This window comes from Protopterus annectens, chromosome 6.part0 (genome assembly GCF_019279795.1).
Source record: "Protopterus annectens isolate FY-2018-M chromosome 6.part0, PAN1.0, whole genome shotgun sequence".
In the NCBI taxonomy this organism is placed as follows: domain Eukaryota; kingdom Metazoa; phylum Chordata; order Ceratodontiformes; family Protopteridae; genus Protopterus; species Protopterus annectens.
The window spans coordinates 324,551,674-324,569,522 of record NC_056737.1 but is presented as its reverse complement, the minus strand read 5'-3'; the positions used below and the strand labels follow the sequence as shown (position 1 = coordinate 324,569,522).

Here is a 17,849-nt window from a genome sequence, read left to right as displayed (position 1 = left end):
ATTTTATTGGTAGTTAGTGTGTTTAAATTTTGTTAGAATGAGAATGTTTGTTAATCTGATGAAGGGTGTTACCCGAAAGCGCTCATTCTTCCTGGAGATTTCTGTGTCTGAGTTTTATGTGCTTTTATTAAACTCATTTTGGACTTCAAGCTGTGTTCTGCCACGATCTTTTCTGCATTTGGTCTCTTTCTTGAACACTTTTACAAAACATTATAAACCAAATCTTACTTCCAGATCTAGATCTGCTTTTTGGGGCTACAGTTATCAAGGGTGTGTTCTCTTAGGGGTCCATGCAGAAGAATAACATGGAATTCTTATGCATGTTTAGGTTTATTATAATTAGGATCTGCACATTTTCATAGTGTGTTACATCGAATGCTTGTTTTCAACATCACATAATGTTGAATTGAAAGTGGTCAAAATTATATTAGTGAATGTGAATATACATTTGCTAATATGAAGTCGACTTTCTGAATGGAGATTTTGGTACAGTGCGGATTGGGAAATGTATCCTTTTCCTCAGCATAGTACGATCTTGAAGTTGGTATATGTAATATGTAGGGGTGTGGAGGGTGCAATTTAGGGAGTTTGAATGTCGATCGCCGTGTTTATCACGTTCAAAATTTTATATACATGTACTTTTTAAAATCAACACATAAGTGGTTGGACTTTTTTCAGAAAATATTGTGGAATTCCTGATTTTGAAAGTAAACAGTGTGTTTAATATATGCATGTAGATAGGTATAGATACATAATTTTTACTTTAACGTGGCTAACATTTGATCTAAAGAGGGGCACCAAAATAGTGCTTTATGGGATGGGGAGAAACTAAGCAGCCTGGGAAAAAATGGATTGCTGAGCAGTCTTGGTACCAGTGAATCCTTTAAGTTAGAGCATAGACCCACTCCTGCAAAACTATAACTTTTGTGCATCTGTGTTTGTTTGAGTGTGCGTTCTTTTTTTTTTTTTTTTACCATCTTACCTTGCTGACCATCAGGGTATTGCCAGCTATTCTCCCATTCATTCCCTCCCCCTGGCCTATTACAGCCAGTTTGCACCCCACATCATCCCTAGAGGATCCACTTTCCAGAGGAAATTAGCCTTGCAGCTCTTCACACTTTAATGGTTGAGTGACATTGACATGGATCCCAGATGATGTTAGTTATCCAGGCAGCCGTGAAGAGTGGTTTCACCACACACACACACACCTTTTATACTACAGAAATCTGTCTTTCCAGCTTGATAATCCACCCTTGTCCCAACAATCTAAGGGCCTGACTTCACCTCCTGGATGCACCTCCTCCTGTTATTGCAGGGTTGTCTGCATTTATGATTGGACTCTAAAAGTTCTCAGATCTGATTGCTACCTGGCAGTTCCTAGCAGTCAAAGCTGAACATTTTTGGTGAGTGGAAGGATTTTTCTGTGAGCCCATAACCCCACATACCTAGAAGCCAGGTTCACATCCACACTCTACAGTGCTGCATGCTACACGCCTTCATCTCTGATAGATGTCTGTTATGTAGCAAATTGGACAGTGCCCCCCCCCCCCCCCCCCAGAATGAGCAAGCCAGCATCAACTGCTCACTCCTACCATCCCTTGCAGTCTCCACCAGCACAGGGAATTCTAGTTGATCTTGAGTCATAAGGCCTTACCCTCGCTGTCAAGAAACCAGTCACAAGTTTGTAATGTAGTAACAGTGCAGAGAATTTACATTTTCAAAGAGATTATATTTCTGAAAATAGGGCACCTAAATGAAAAAGCGCATAAGTAAGCCAAGAGAGAAGGTAACCATGTAGAGATTGATGTATGATTTTGATAGCAGAGGTTTAACAGATGTGCTACTGGTTTATGGAATATAGAGTAGAAGAAAACCAGCAAAATGTATGATTTTCATACCAAGTTATGTCCCTACTTACATATTTATTTATTTGACTTTCTTGACTGGGCTATTTGCAGTCACCCTCCCCCCTCAACCTTTTCAGAGTCAGTCTTATGCTGATTATAAGTAAGGTAATCACAACACATTTCAGTACATTTTCAAAACCACAGACTAAGAGTGTGTGAAAAGTGTAGTTACATTTGAATAATGAACTTTGTCACAACAGAAATGCATAACCTGTACTTCTTCATTTGAGTCTTAAATGTTCTGTGTTCGACACTACTCCTCATTGAAAGGGTCTGTCACACATTTATTAAGAATTTTTTAAACAAGACTTCCTTGTTATATATTTCTGGTTCATATTAATACATCAAAATAACTTTTATTAAATGTAAAGTAACACATACAAATTGTTCTGTGGGCTTCCTTGTTAAAGCAGTTAGTGCTTCACATTTTAACCATTTGTTCACTTTGAGTGGTACTGTTTTACATTTTTGAGATGAAATGTTGAGCTGTGACGAGATATCTGTCATTCCCACGTTGTGTGTTTATTCTAGCACAGCTGATTTGCGGTGGTTTCAGCACCAGAGTCCTTAATGATAGATGGAATAAATTAGTTTTGAAGGGCCTTTTTCTTTCTACCTCCTCTTCTCATTCAAATGAGGCTGGAACCTCCTGTAAGACGTCCAAAAAAGGAAAGCCTGATTCAGCTTCTAAAGACAAAGATACCAGAAAAAGGTCTCCTGACCCATTTACAATTTCAGCTCCAACCTCTGAGCCACCATCAAAATTTTCAAAACATTCTGATCCGACTTCCTCAGATCCTGCTTCCTTAAAAGCGACTCCACAGAAGCATTCTAGGGCACCATCTACCAGCTCTTTGCTTAAATCTTCAAACAGTTTGTCCGAGGCCAAGATTGCTAGAGATGATAATGAAATTCCTCAGAGCTCAAATCCAGATGGGTATAATTCTGTCTCTGGTTCCCATCGAACCCGTGAGACTTCCCATCACTGATTTTCCCTTAATTTGTGCAGTGGTTTTGGAGTCCTCTGATCTGAGATCCCTGGTGATGCCCTTGTCATATCCAAAGACAAGTTGCTCTTTGACTCTGACTGCTTTCCTGAGCTGTCTGGCCCTGACTCTTTTGGAGCAGGAAGACTGTTGGAGCTGGTGTCCTTGCCTTTTGGCGCTTGTGGAGTAGAGCTCATCTGTCCATCCCCTAATGGGGAGTCTAGGGCTTTGACAGATTTGGCAAGTCTGTTTATGATTCAGCAACTTTTGCTCTACAGTCATTGAATTATCGGGCACACTTCACAAGATTGCTAAGAAATTTGACTAAAAAGCTTTCCAAATCCCTTTCTGGGTCTATGTTTGTAGAAGACCAAAACAAGATCTCTTCACAAATGGCCACCCTCCAGTCTATATATAACATGTTCATGAGGTTGGTATCCCATTCTGCAGAGGGTTCCTCACAGGTGGTGGCTTCAGGCATGACATGCCTGGAGGCACCTATGCAATTTTGCAGAGACCTTCATGTCTTCATTCATCAGTGCTTCCTTTGTTGGATTGTCTTTGCTTGGCCTAAAGGTGAAAGAATTGCTCTCTAGAAGTGAGCAAGATGGAAGGACTTTGTCTGCCATTGGGATCTGTGTTTCTACTCCTCAGAGACCCTTTTCATGGAATCAACAAGGAGGTAGAAATATGTGGCTGCACAGGTCCCAGTGTCCTTTCTAAGACTCATGAGGAGATGGCTCTCCTAGAGGCAGAGGGGGGAGCTCTAACAGAAGACACTGCCACTTTGGTAGAGGTGGCCCAGAGAACCAAGGTTTCTGGAATTCTTTCACAGACAAGCCCTACCAGCGCTCCTGAAAGGTTGCCTGGCTGCTGCTTTCTGGAAGCAGTTTGGGGGGTGTTTATCTCTGCACTCCAAAGCCTTCTATTTTGTTGAAAATAATTGTTCCTTAATTTCTTCTAGATTATGGAAGGCCTTTCTCAAAGGCACCTTCTTGCTTAGGCCCCCAGTAAAGGATCCTAGTCCTCCTTAGGATTTAACTTCAAAGTCTAACTTAAGGCCCCTTTGAACCTTCAGCCCAAGCAGACGTTAAGTTTTTGTCCTGGAAAACTATTTTTCTAGTTGCTGTTGCATCAGCTAGATGAGCATCCAAACTCCAGGCTCTTTCCTCCAAGCCTTCTTACCTGGTTTTCCATAAAGACTGGGTTTTCTTACATACCTTTCCGTCTTTTCTCCCTGAGGTGGCTTCTGAGTCCAACATTAACCAGGTCATTAACTTCCCAGTTTTCTTTCTAAATTTCTCTAATAAAGGAGAATACATGCTCCATCTTTTCGGTGTGCACAGACAACTTCTGATGTCCTTTCATTTCACTGTTGCAGTATTCATTATAATAGGGATCCCCTGCCAAGGACGGCCCAACATCCAGCCAGTATACCATAGCCTTTAGGTTGCTTTAAGGTATGCCTTACGTCACATGTATGCTCCTCGCATAGGGCATAAAGGTGACATCCAAATGTAACATCCTCAGAACTTCTTTGCCCCAGTCTGAACACCATCTCTTGATCGCCAGTCTGAACACCAGTTCCATTGCTGGTTCACCAAGTCATTTCAGCTAAGTGCCCCGTTGGGGTTTTTGAATCTTTTTTCCTTTTTGTTGCTTGTGTGGTCTCATGTCATCCATGAAGGATAAATGCCAGTGTGGGGAACATATTCCCCATAAAGACCGTCATGAGCAGTGCTTGTTTTGTCTCAGCACTTCCCATGACTGTACATCCTGTTCAGTTTGTCAGGCATTTGTTCCTAAGACACTCCATAGTCAGCTATCTTCTTTGGCCTTGTATTTGGAAAAATCAACATCTGAAGCTTTTACCTAAAGACACAATGGAAGGAACCTCCCACTCCCAAGGGACAGCTATCTGTGGAGAAGAAGGCCAAGAAATATAGGGTGGATTCTTCTGCTGTTCAGCCTCCGTTGGATGTCTCTCCCCGAGGTGAGTGAAAGTCTGAAGGATCACCTGGCTCCACTGCTGGATTCTTCTGCCTTGATCGTTTTAGAGGCCAACATAGATCCAACTTTAAGCACATCCTTGGAGGCCTTGCAGACATCCGTTTTGAAAGTTTAGGAAGAATCAAGTCTGATTTTTCTTTCCGAGAGGCCTGGGGTGTTCCTCAAATTTTGATTAGAGAAAAAGTCCCAACTACAATTATTGAATGCCATCTGAGGTCTGAGCCTTCTAAGTTCTGCAAGGCAGACGTCTCCTTGAAGAAAAAGCAGAAGATTAAGCATATTTCCCCAACTTCTAAGGACCCGCAGAGTAAGTAGACTTTCATTCACAGGTTGTTTAATGCTTTGTTGGCTTTGAAACCTCGTCAGGGAGTTTCTGTTCCAGCTCCCCTTGGTAATCTGATTCCCTTAAAAAACCCAGAGAGCAGGATTCCTCTGAGGAGGAGGTGGAGTCAGCTGAGGAAACCCTTGCTTACTCATCCCAGATTCCCACTCCCTTAGACTATGGGTCTGAGGAAGAGGAATCTATTAGTTCTGATGCTCCTTTTGAGGAAATTTCTTTTGGGGACATTATCTCCAGAATGGTGAATTTTTTTTAATGGGATTGTATTCAGGTTTCTGAGATCAGAAGAGGTGTTACGAGCTCCTTCAGATTTATTCTCCCAGACCTTCTGCTGTTCCTCCTGTTTTGTCTGTTTCGTTAGTTGCCTTTTCTAATGCTTCTAAGGCTCCTGATTCCCAGCCCCCTGCCCCCAAGAAACCCGAAAGGTTTAATAGGTTGCCTGAGGACTGTAAATTTCTATGAAGGTTCCCTTCTTCTGATCCTTCGGTGTGTCTGTGGCTTCTGACAAGCCATCTCAGTTGCTACCTTCTAATTTTTTTCTTTTTGATAAAGATAGCAGAGCTGTGGAAAGGATAGGTAAAAAAGTTTATATCTCCACTATCTTGGCTATTAGGGCTGTCAGTTATCAGATCCATATTTCCAGGTATATGTTGTTGTTTTTTCCCTAGACTTGTCAGGTAATTTCTGATCTCCCAGACTCTAAGGGGAAGATTTCTGCTCTTACCTAGTTAGGGACTTCTTCCCAGGTGGTGCATTTTTCCATTAAGTGTAGTTACAATGCAACAGATGCTTCCTCTAGGGCTGCTGCCTTTGGGTCTGTGATGAGGAGGTATTCTTGGCTTCAGCTGCAACCTTTGCTTGATGATATTCAAGTGAAGTCGTTGGATGCTCCTCTGGACAATAAATACTTGTTTGATGAAGCTGCTGCTGCTGCTACTTTAAGTGTCTTTCCATGGGTGCTTTGGGATCTCTTACTCTGGGAACTATTCAGAAAGTTTCTGTCTCCCAAAGGGGCAGGGGTTTTACTCCAGAATGTCTCTGGTGCTCAGGAAAGGTGGTCATTAAAGACCAGTTCTAGACCTCTCTCATCTAAATACCTTGTTGAAGGTTCCCTCTTTTTGAATGAATGTTGTCCCCTTCAGGCTTTGTTCCTCCTTCTGCTTTCTCAGACTTGTATGGCGTCTGTAGACCTCAAAGATACTTATCTTCATATCCCAGTTCATTCCCTTTTCAGGAAGTTTTTGCATTTCTCTGTTGCTTCCTGGCAGTTTCAGTTCTGTGCTTTGCCCTTTGGGCTATCTACTGCCACAAGGGTATTCACCAAATGCCTCACTTCTGTGATTGATCTCCCTAAGCTTGAAAAAAGCAAAGTCTTTCCCTACTTGGACAATCTCCTGTTTCAGGCATCTTCCAGAGACCTTGTTGCAAAATCTCCATTTGCCATTTCCCTTCTGCAGAGCCTGGGGTTCACTATACATTTCAAAAAGTTAAGTCCTTTGTGACTCCTCCTCAGGATCATGTCTTTCTGGGATGCAGGATCCAGACTGTGCCTATGCTGGCATCATTCCCTCCCTCCTCTCAAGGCCCTAACTCTCATTTATTTGTTTTTTCAGTCCCTTCTTTCTCTGGCTTCAGTAACAGCCAAGAAATTTCTGAGAGTTTTGGGGTTCATGGCTTCAACCATTCCTATGCTCCCTTTTGTTTCAGTGGTTTCTGAAGTCAGTTTGGTTCTAACATTCTCATCCGTTCAGATTTGTAGTTCCTCTTCTGCCATGTCTCAAGCAGGAACTTCAGTGATGGATTCAGCAGTTGACTCTCAATCCAGGGTTCCCTTTTCATCTACCTCTTCCCTCTCAGGAGCTGTTCACAGACACTTCAGACATGGGATGGGGAGCAGCATTTGGCTCCCTAAAGATGCAGGGAGTCTGGTTGTCTCATCAACAGAAAGAACACTTCAGTGTCAAAGAGATGAGATCTTTTCTGCTGGCTCTTCAGACTTTTCATAGGTTCATACTAGGCTATCTGCCCTAGGGCATTTATAAGCCTAGCCAGAGTGTGTTTGGCTTTCGCCACCCATTTTAAATTAATTTTGCTATGCCCTTTTTTCAAGGTTAGTATACTGTGCCTCTGTCTAACAGTGACACAGAAGTGATACCCGGGCTAAACCTACGATCCCCCATCCACTCATCAAGATTCCTCTTGAAGAGAGTCAATGAGGGACTCTGCCTAACCTGGACTGGGATTTTATTCCAGAGTGAAGGGAGCCTCTGAGTTATGAATCTCTCCCTCCAGCATGTCCTATTTATTTCAGTGCTGAGGTTCAAGTCTCTCCAGCACGTAGCTCAATGGGATTTGGATTTTCTGAGGTGCAGCATGTCCATTAATTCCAGGTTGGATATGGCTTTATACGTCAGGCACAGATCGCCTCTGAGCAGGCAGTATGCCACTGAGTAGAGCTGGAGTTTCTTTAACTGGACAGCATATGGCATCTGTTTGAGCCCTTTGATCCTCTTGGTGAGGTACTTTTGGGGTCTTTCCAGTTGCTGCAGGTGTCTGGTAAGGTACATCCCAAAAGGGGCATTGTACTCAATTATGGGCCTGATGAGGGATGAGTAAAGAGGCACGATGACCTCCCCTGATCTAGATGTGAATCCCTTCATGATTAGGTGGGCTATATAAAATGTTTTTCTAACCACTTTGGCCACGTGGTTGTCAAATGAGAGACTGCTATCAACTTGGGTCCCCAGATCCCTAATTACTTCTTCCGTACTTAATGGATTATCACTTATGTGGTAATTTGTGGGCACTTTGTTTTGGCCAAAGGGGATGACTATACACTTTTTGGCGTTTAGCTTGAGGCCATGGCTCTGGCACCAGTTGTCTGTTTCTATGAGGCCCTTTTGGAGGATGCTTGTGTCGGCTGGAGAGTCAATTATGGCGCCCAGTTTGCAGTCATCTGCGAACTTGGTCAGCCACTGTCCTTCCGTGTTGGCCTGTACCTCTGAGAAATACATACCGAACAAGAGAGGTCCCAGGACTGAGCCTTGTGGGACGCCACTTGTAACTGGTTTGGAGTCTGACATGGCTCCAGCAATTCTAACCATGTGGGTTCTGTCCTTGAGCCAGTTTGCAACCCATCTAGTGACATAGGGGGTTATATTTAAGCTGGTGAGCTTATCTATAATGCCCGAGTGGGGTATTGTATCGAAGGCTTTTGCGAGGTCCAGGTAGGCTGTGTGGACCACCTTCCCCTCGTCAATGGCCTTGGTGACTGTTTCAAAGAAATCGACCAGGTTTAAGAGGCAGGATCTGCCCTTAACAAAGCCAAACTGAGTAGGATCCAGTGTCTGTAGGTCCCCAATATCTTTATAAGGTCCATGATGATCCTTTCCATAGCTTTGCAGACCAAGCTAGTCAGGCTTATGGGGCGATAGTTTCCAGGATCCATTGAGGCACCACCTTTGTGGAGAGGGACCACCATTGCTGTACGCCACTCTTTGGGTACATATCCTGTAGTAAGGCTGAGATTGAACAGTAGTTTTATGTTTGGGTTTAGCTCTTCTTGGAGTTCATGTAGGACGCAGCCTGGGACACCGTCTGGTCCCATTGATGCTGTGTTTTTTGCTTTGGAGAGGGCGGCTCTTACCTGAGCATCTGAGATGTCAGGGGGGCAGCACTCTGCTGGGATAGATATTTGCCCTTTGGGTGGGGGGGGGCGAAGTTTGCGCTGAACCTGTCAGCTAGGATCTTGGCAATGTCTGTGGGTTCGTGTATTTTTGTCATTTTGGACTAATTCTGAGCATATCTGGGAATTCCCACCCAGGTTCCTAACATAACTAAAGAAAGCCTTGTGATTATCCTTAGTGTCCTGTGCAATTTTTCTCTTGAAGCTGGCCTTAGACGATTTTATGAGTGCCCGCAGTTTTTTGCTAATACTGATCAGAGATTCCTTCCCTTTTTGGGATTTTGCTCTATCATGTAGTAGCTTCCTCCTTCTATTGTATAGTTTGTTTATGGCTTGAGTCCACCAGACAGGACGTCTGCCTTTGGAGGATTGGGTCTTGGTTTTATTTGGGATTGCATGATCCATGCATTCCTGAAGGTGTTCATAGAATACGTTTATAAAGGATTCTGCGGTCTGGGCTGTATTTTCCACAGGTCCGGGGGCTTTGAAGGATTTCACCTCGGTTTTGAGGAGTTTTTCACTGTGGTTTTCTGGGCAGGGGGGTGGGGTCGGGATGTGAATATCCAGTGAGATTAGTTTATGGTCTGATCTTACCAGTGAGGGATACACTTCTGGTCTGGAGCATAGAGTCCCCATGTTGGTGATGATCAGGTCCAGTATGTTTTCCCCTCTTGTGGGAGTGGTAACAAGTTGTTCCATAGCATTTGAGTTTATAAATTCTAGGAACCTTTGGGCTAGGGTGTTGGAGCTAGAGTAATGCTCCCAGTCTATGTTTGGGTAGTTGAAGTCGCCCAATATAATGGTGTTTGGAAAGACCTTCATATTTTCCAATGTTCTCAGGAAGGCCGAGTGGAGTTCCTGGGTTTGGGAGGGTGGTCTGTAGCAGGCTATAAACTGGAAGGCAGTTTTACCCACTGTTAGTTGCACATGGATAGTCTTTGATGCTTCGTGCTGTGCCACCAACCTGGAGGTGTGGGTATCTTTGACGAATATTGATACTCCCCCTCCTTTTGTGGTTCAGTCCAAGTTTTGGGGCCGAAAAGCATGGTATGAGGTATAACCTGGTAGTGCTGGGGTGCTCTCGGGAGCCTTGAACCAGGTTTCTGTTACTGCACAGATATCGATGTTCTCCATGCTAAGAAGAGTTTCGAGTGCATGCATCTTGAGGTTTAGACTTCTGGCATTGAGTAGCACTACTCTTAGTTTCTTATCCCTTGTGATACCTGTGGAGGTGGGTTTGTCTTTTGAGCCTTGCCTAAAAAAGGTACTATGGGGGTAGCAAGAGCCTTTACCAATATCCGAAAGCCCAGGGGTGATAGGTGCAAGCCGTCCCTAGCGAAGCATCGTGGCTTGTCGAGCATGTCATCCCAGGCTGACAGGCATTGGATCCCTTTTGAATGACACCAATAGTTAAGCCAATTGTTGAAATTGATCATCTTGTCTTCATATTGTGGCATCATTCTTGGTGAGGGTAAGATGCTACTCAAGGTCAGGGCCATACCGGCCTGGGCTACATGCTCAGAGAGCTCCTCTATGTCTCTTTTCATGTTGTCCAGGGAGGTACGTCTCAGGTCATTCACACCAGCATGGACAATGACTGAGTCATATTTGTTCTTGCCTTGGAGTGACCTGAGTGCTTGTGTTATATGTCAGATCCTAGCGCCCGACAGGCAGCTCACCGTGACCTTCTCCATGTTCAGCCTGGTGAGCAGGACGTCAGTGTGCCTGACAATAGAGTCAACTATTACAAGTGTATCGGGTGTGTTGTTTAGCCTTAAGGGCTGTGACTGTTTGGCACACTGGCTTTGTGAGCTATGTGTTGCACGTGTTTTGTTTTGGGGTAGCGGTTGCTTGGGTGTCTGCTTTGGAGGTCTCTGCTGCTTAGGCAGATTTTTATTTAGAGCCTCCAAGTATGTTTTTGTGTGTTTATGTGTTTGGTTTGCTAACGTGGTAGGTCTATGTGAGATTGGAATTGTAGTGAGCGTGGTTTCCTTTTCCTCCTGACTGGTTACACCAGTACTGAGCTGAGAGAGCTTAGCCTCCAGTTTGGCTATATGGTTGCATCTCTCACATGTGTTGGAATTTGTTGGGAGGAGGAGAGGGTTGTCTGTGTACATGAGGCAGTTGTAACATTGCCTCAAGATTCCCAGATTCACCAGCTGGACCGGAGAGGAGATTGACTACTGACCTTTGGACATGCTAGAATAGTATTGGGAATTCCTTTATAATTGAAAAAAAAGGGCCAGTGAGGAACAAGGTACTCAAGGGGAGTTTGTGAGGGTGTAGTGCTTTTAATTTTTTAGTGCTGACTTATATAATTGCTTTAGTGAGCAAGTGCCAGGTAACTTAAATGCAATGTGCTACAGGTAACTTAAATGCAAAAACGACAAACAGTAACTTTCATTCAAGTGAAACAAGGAAATAAGTGTAGTAAGCAATGCAGATATCACTAGGGATCCACAGAAGTGCTGAAAAGCCGCGTTTTAGGTGGAATTAGCGTTTCAGGGAAATAAAAAGCAAACAAACAGCAAGCATACAAACAAAGCTAGATTCAGCAGGCCTGGATCTAGTCTATGCTACAGAAAACAAGGTGTACCAATTTCAGTAAGAAACAGTTCAAATATGCAGGCACTATAAGCCTTTAACCAGAAATTCCCACCTCAGAAGGGCAGAGTGCAGCCTCTCCTCCCACAAGAGTGCAGATCACGAACCTTCTTAATGTAAAATAACTGGCCTGAGGCCCAAGTGCTTAAACCAGAACTAATACACTTTTAGAATAACAGACACTGAGCCCTCAATCAGCAGTTCCCAACTTAGAAGGATGTAAACTACCTGTCCTGCCACCACAGTGCAGGCCACAAACCTTCCTAATGTAAAACAACTGGTCTGAAGCCCAAGTGCTTAATCCAAAAGACTTAGAATGATAGCTACACTTTAATCAAGTTACTACCAAGCAGTAATAAATACAATTGAATACTTTAAAGAATGCCTGGATTAGTGCTCAAGTTATACAAACAAAGCTAGATTCAGCAGGCCTGGATCTAGTCTGTGCTACAGCAAACGAGGTGTGCCAATTTCAGTAAGAAGCAGCTCAAATATGCAGGCACTATAAGCCTTTAACCAGAAATTCCCAGCTCAGAAGGGCAGAGTCCAGCCTCTCCTCCCACAAGAGTGCAGACCACGAACCCTCTTAATGTAAAATAACTGGCCTGAAGTCCAAGTGCTTAAACCAGAATTAATACACTTTTAGAATAACAGACACTGAGCCCTCAGTCAACAGTTCCCAACTTAGAAGGATGTAAGCTACCTGTCCTGCCACCACAGTGCAGGCCACAAACCTTACTAATGTAAAACAACTGGTCTGAAGCCCAAGTGCTTAAACTAAAAGGCTTAGAATGAGTTACACCAAGCAGTAATAAATACAACTGAGTACTTTTAAGATGACGCAAAAGCAAAATAAAGTAGGAAGAAACACAAATACAGTAAAAGCAGATACATTTTTTTTTTTTTTTTTGTGAGTGAGCAAATGAGATGGGCCCAGCAGGAGTATCCAAGTGCAAATTTACAAGAGGGGCGGGCAGTTTCAAAGCCACCAAGATTAACACCAAGACAAAAACAGGGAGGGTGGGTGGGAACCTACTGAAAAAACAGTCACAACATCCAGCTAGATATTGCTCAATGCAACCCAAACAAATTACTTTAAATCGTGCATTATTTGATAAAAGTGCAGATAAAAATCTACTTAACTCCACTCATGCAGGTCTGAGTTGGCCAAAGCTCACAGTTTAAACAGAAAACAATTCACTGTACCACTTGTATAAGACAGAAACCGAATAACAATGAGGTAAACTTCCCCCACTTATCACTGGCTAAGCAGGTTTTTTAACAAGCCTTAACTGAAAATACCACTTGTATAAGAAAAAACAGTCACAACTTCCAGCTAGATATTGCTCAATGCAACACAAACAAATTACTTTAAATCATGCATTATTTGATAAATGTGCAGATAAAAATCTACTTAACTCCACTCATGCAGGTCTCAGTTGGCCAAAGCTCACAGTTTAAACAGAAAACAATTCACTGTACCACTTGTATAAGACAGAAACCGAATAGCAATGAGGTAAACTACTCCCACTTATCACTGGCTATGCAGGTTTTTTAACAAGCCGTAACTGAAAATACCACTTGTATAAGAAAAAACAGTCACAACTTCCAGCTAGATATTGCTCAATGCAACATAAACAAATTACTTTCAATAGTCTATTATTTGATAAATGTGCAGATAAAAATCTACTTAACTCCACTCATGCAGGTCTCAGTTGGCCAAAGCTCACAGTTTAAACAGAAAACAATTCACTGTACCACTTGTATAAGACAGAAACCGGATAACAATGAGGTAAACTACCCCCACTTATCACTGGCTATGCAGGTTTTTTAACAAGCCTTAACTGAAAATACCACTTGTATAAGAAAAAACAGTCACAACTTCCAGCTAGATATTGCTCAATGCAACACAAACAAATTACTTTAAATCGTGTATTATTTGATAAAAGTGCAGATAAAAATCTACTTAACTCCACTCATGCAGGTCTCAGTTGGCCAAAGCTCACAGTTTAAACAGAAAACAATTCACTGTACCACTTGTATAAGACAGAAACCAAATAACAATGAGGTAAACTACTCCCACTTATCACTGGCTATGCATGTTTTTTAACAAGCCTTAACTGAAAATACCACTTGTATAAGAAACAACAGTCACACTTCCAGCTAGATATTGCTCAATGCAACACAAACAAATTACTTTAAATTGTGTATTATTTGATAAAAGTGCAGATAAAAATCTACTTAACTCCTCTCATGCAGGTCTCAGTTGGCCAAAACTCACAGTTTAAACAGAAAACAATTCACTGTACCACTTGTATAAGACAGAAACCGAATAACAATCTTGTCTTCTCCCCAGGACCTCTAATCACAGTGATGTGGTATGTCAGCAATTGGTGGGGGATGAGGTCTTATCTTCTTTATTGGTTGGCACTACTAGTGTGGGAACTAGCTATCCAGTATCAAGTAACTCTTCAAGAAGTTTATATTCCCTCAGGGCAAAACATGGTGGCAGACTCTAAGCAGGTCCATAACTCCATCCCATGAATGGATGCATCACAGGGATGTGTTTCTAGATATTATACGCCATTGGGGTACTCCTTAAATAGATCATTTTGCCTCCCCTCTGAACAGACAACTTCCTCTATTTTGTGCCAGAGTCCCAGGTCCTTGGTTTAGAAGGTGGACTCACTTTCTTTTCCTTTTAAGGGGATGTTTCTCTATGCTTTCCCTCCCCTTCTTCTCATTCCAAAAGTCCTGTTCAAAATTCAACTGGATGCTCCCAGAATCTTGTTGGTGACTCCCTTCTGGCCAAGACTGCTTTGGTTCTCTCTTCTGCATTTAGCCAAGGGCAGTCATCACAAGTTGCCTCACAGGGTAGATCTACTCACACAAGACAAGGGATCTCTCATCCATCCCCACCTTTCCACTCTTCAACTGACACTGTGGGTGATAGAATTTTGATTCCACATATACACCTTTTTTTTATGAGGATGTGCTTAGGGTCCTGCAAGAGGCCTGGAAACCCAGTACTAGGAAATCCTACTTATCCACTGGAAGATGTTTTCTGTTTGGTGGCTTTCTTGTAACCTGGCTCGAATTTCAGTGGATGTTCCTTTGGTCTTTTCGAAGCAGGGTTGGCTTATTCTTCTGTTAAGGCCTACTTATTGGCTCTTTCTGCTTGTCTGCCTTTTCCACCTTCTTTAATTTCTAGATTTGAAGCTAAGCAATTTCTTAAAGGTGTCCTTCACATTAGGCCTCCCAGGAAGCCTGTTCCTCCTCCCTGATATCTTAATTTTGTCTTAGAAAAATTGACCCAGGCTCCTTTTGAGCCTGCAGCTTCAACTTCCTTGCAACATTGTTCTTGGAAGACAATACTTTTGTTAGCTTTTTTCCTGCCAGATGGGTGTTTGAGCTTCAAGCCCTTATAACTTGTCCTCCTTTTTAGGTGCTTCATAAGGACAGGGTGTCTCTTTGTACAAATCCTTCTTTTATGCTCAAGGTGGTAAATGAGATGTCCCTTAATCAGTCTATTCATTTGCCCACTTTTTTCCCTTCTCTGTAATCTGCTAGTGAGAAGGTGCGGCACATGTTAGATGTGCATAGACAACTCAGATTTTATTTGGGTAAGACTAAGATTCATGTGCCCACTTTTTTCCCTTCTCTGTAATCTACTAGTGAGAAGGTGCAGCACATGTTAGATGTGCATAGACAACTCAGATTTTATTTGGGTAAGACTAAGATTTTTCATAAATCTAATCAGCTTTTTGTTTTCTTTCATCCTAGGTCCTTAGGAATGGCTATGTCCAAGCAAACTATTTCTTCATGGATTTCTAAAGCAATTTATTTTTGTTATTCCTTTCATGGTTAATAGCCTTCCTTCTTCTGCTAATCATTCTATTAGAGCTGTGGCTTCTTCTGGTGCTTTTTTTCAAGAGTATGGATACTAACTCTATTCTTGATGCAGCTACCTGGATTTCTGTGCATACATTTACCAAGCACTACAAGTTGGATGGAATTTCCAGAGCTAGAGCTGGTATTGTTAGGGCCATTCTTCATGGCTTCCAAGAGATCTCTGCTGGTCCTTCCTCTTCCCTCTCTTCTTCCTGAGCTTTGGCACTCTCCCTGTTGTAATGAATACTGCAACAGTGAAGAGAAGGAACTCTACCGTTCTGATAAGATTTTACACAACTCTACTTTCCATCTCCATCAGACCAAAGATTTCAGAAAGACTCCCCAGTTGTTTGTATCCTTCTCACCTAACAGACTGTCATGGTAGCTTTTAAAGCTACTCTGGCCAGTTGTTTAACTGATTATATATCTTTTGTCTGTATCCAAAAAGGGTTGTCTTTTCCTAAACCCCCTAGAGCTCACTCCGCATGTTCTGTGCCTGTCTCCTCAGCTTTTTGGTCAAGAACATCTGCAAATGACATTTGTGCAGCTGGCATTTGATCCAGTGCTCATATCTTTATTACTCATTACAAATTGGATTTGGTTTCTAGGAATAGAGCTGCCTTTGACTGTGTAGTACTCCGAAATATCCTTCCATGAAGACCACCCAAGGTTCCTCTAGCTGGGGACTTTGTCCCATCAGTTGAGGAATGAATGAAACTGACATCAGATAAAAAAGTTATGTACTCACCATAACAATACATCTGTGTTTTCCATTTTCATTCTTTCTCAACTTCCTGCCCTCCTTACCCTCCTTCCCTTTGCTCTTGAAAAGAGCTTAGGGATAATACGTTGCTAACTTCTGTCCCTTGTTTGAGCTCCAGTTCTTTGTCTTTCATCTATACCATTTTTCATTTTCCTTAGGGTATTATCCATGGTTTACTGAGGGCAACAAACTCGGTTTGAGGTATGTTAGGTTAGCAGGACATTAAGGGTAAAGGGAAGCACTTTAGAGTTGGATCTGAGAATATGGAAGAAGCGTCTGAGTTGGATCAGAGACCCACCAGTTGAGGTGTATTTTAAGGTGAGTACATAACTTTTTTCATCATATCTTTAGCTTTTTCTGAAAGTACGAGTATCACTAGTATTATGTTCTAATTTAACATACTCCACCAAAGATCTAATGGGGAGGGGGCTGCCATGTTACCGTGATTTCAGCTTACAGTCTAGCTTTTCAGTTCAGTCATTGTTTCATAGGACAGAGAGTGCAATATGATAAGAATATTTACTGTGATAACGTCTCCATTGACTTGTATTCAGAGTGCTTTTGTTCTGCTTTCTGACTGTGTCTGAAAAAGAGTATTAGTTTGTCTTTTTACAATGTCATCCTTTGATTTTTGTTAGCAGTTATCTGTTATATAGCATTTTAAGTTTTGAAAGAATACTTTATTTAACATTTTTCTTCACCTGTAGAACACTAGTGACAAACCAGATATTTAGATGAAGTGTTAAAAATTGGTAATCTGTGGCTGGTAACATACATACAAGATACAACTGCACTTGGTACCTAAGCTTAAGGCTTTTCATTGATCTTGTAGCTAGAATCTTAAGGTCTTAAAAGCTTCAGATATAGCTAAACTTCTAGCCTACATGATGTTATAAGTAACGTGATAAAACACCAGAAGGAAATTTTATGAAATTTCACAAAAGGTAGAAATCAGTAAGAGCACTACTTAAGTTATTTTCTTTGTATGTGACATTCTTGAGGTGGGATTAAAGGGAAGGAAAGGTCTGTGTGATGAGAAAAGCTGTGACACTTATATAGTTGTCTTTTAATTGAGCAGTAAGGCCTTTTCTACAGTTCTAAAAAGTGCTTCCTATGTACAAAGCATCAGAACAATTCACCAGTGGTTCAAAATTTCATACCCATAGCATGGGGCGTGTTGTCAGTTTCTCTAACAAGTAAAGGAGTGATGAATGAATTACTCCTTACTCACTAATATAGTGACTGAAGGGGCAAGCCATGAAAATGGATGGAAAAGGCAGAGGGAACATTCATTGCAATAAAGTAAATAGCAAAAGTGAGAATATTTAGCTAGGTAGTGTAGTGGGATAAAGCCTTGACTGTAACCCATTCAACTCTGGATCAACCAGTAGCCCAGGCAGTGGAGGATCCAAAGAGGAATGGTTGGAGTCAGTAGCCAAGTCCTGTGGAAGGAGCTAGGGAGGAAGCTATATGCCTGCAGCTGTTGGCTGTAACAGAAGCATGTTTGCCAGTGAGAGCATATTGTAGGCAGAGTAGGAGATGTGGAGTAGCAACCATGTCCAGGAGGCTAGTAATGCAGCCAGAGCCCATCTGCTGCTTCAAAGGATTAGTGTTAAGACTTAACAAAAAATGTTGATGGCTACTTGGATGATGACTTCCCATA

At 42.3% G+C, this 17,849-nt stretch overlaps 1 protein-coding gene across 4 annotated transcripts in view; it reads left to right on the top strand.

The window, feature by feature from the left end:
- Positions 1 to 17,849, top strand: part of LRRC57 (leucine rich repeat containing 57) — a 549,540-nt gene that overhangs the window by 134,887 nt on the left and 396,804 nt on the right. The window lies entirely within an intron of this gene.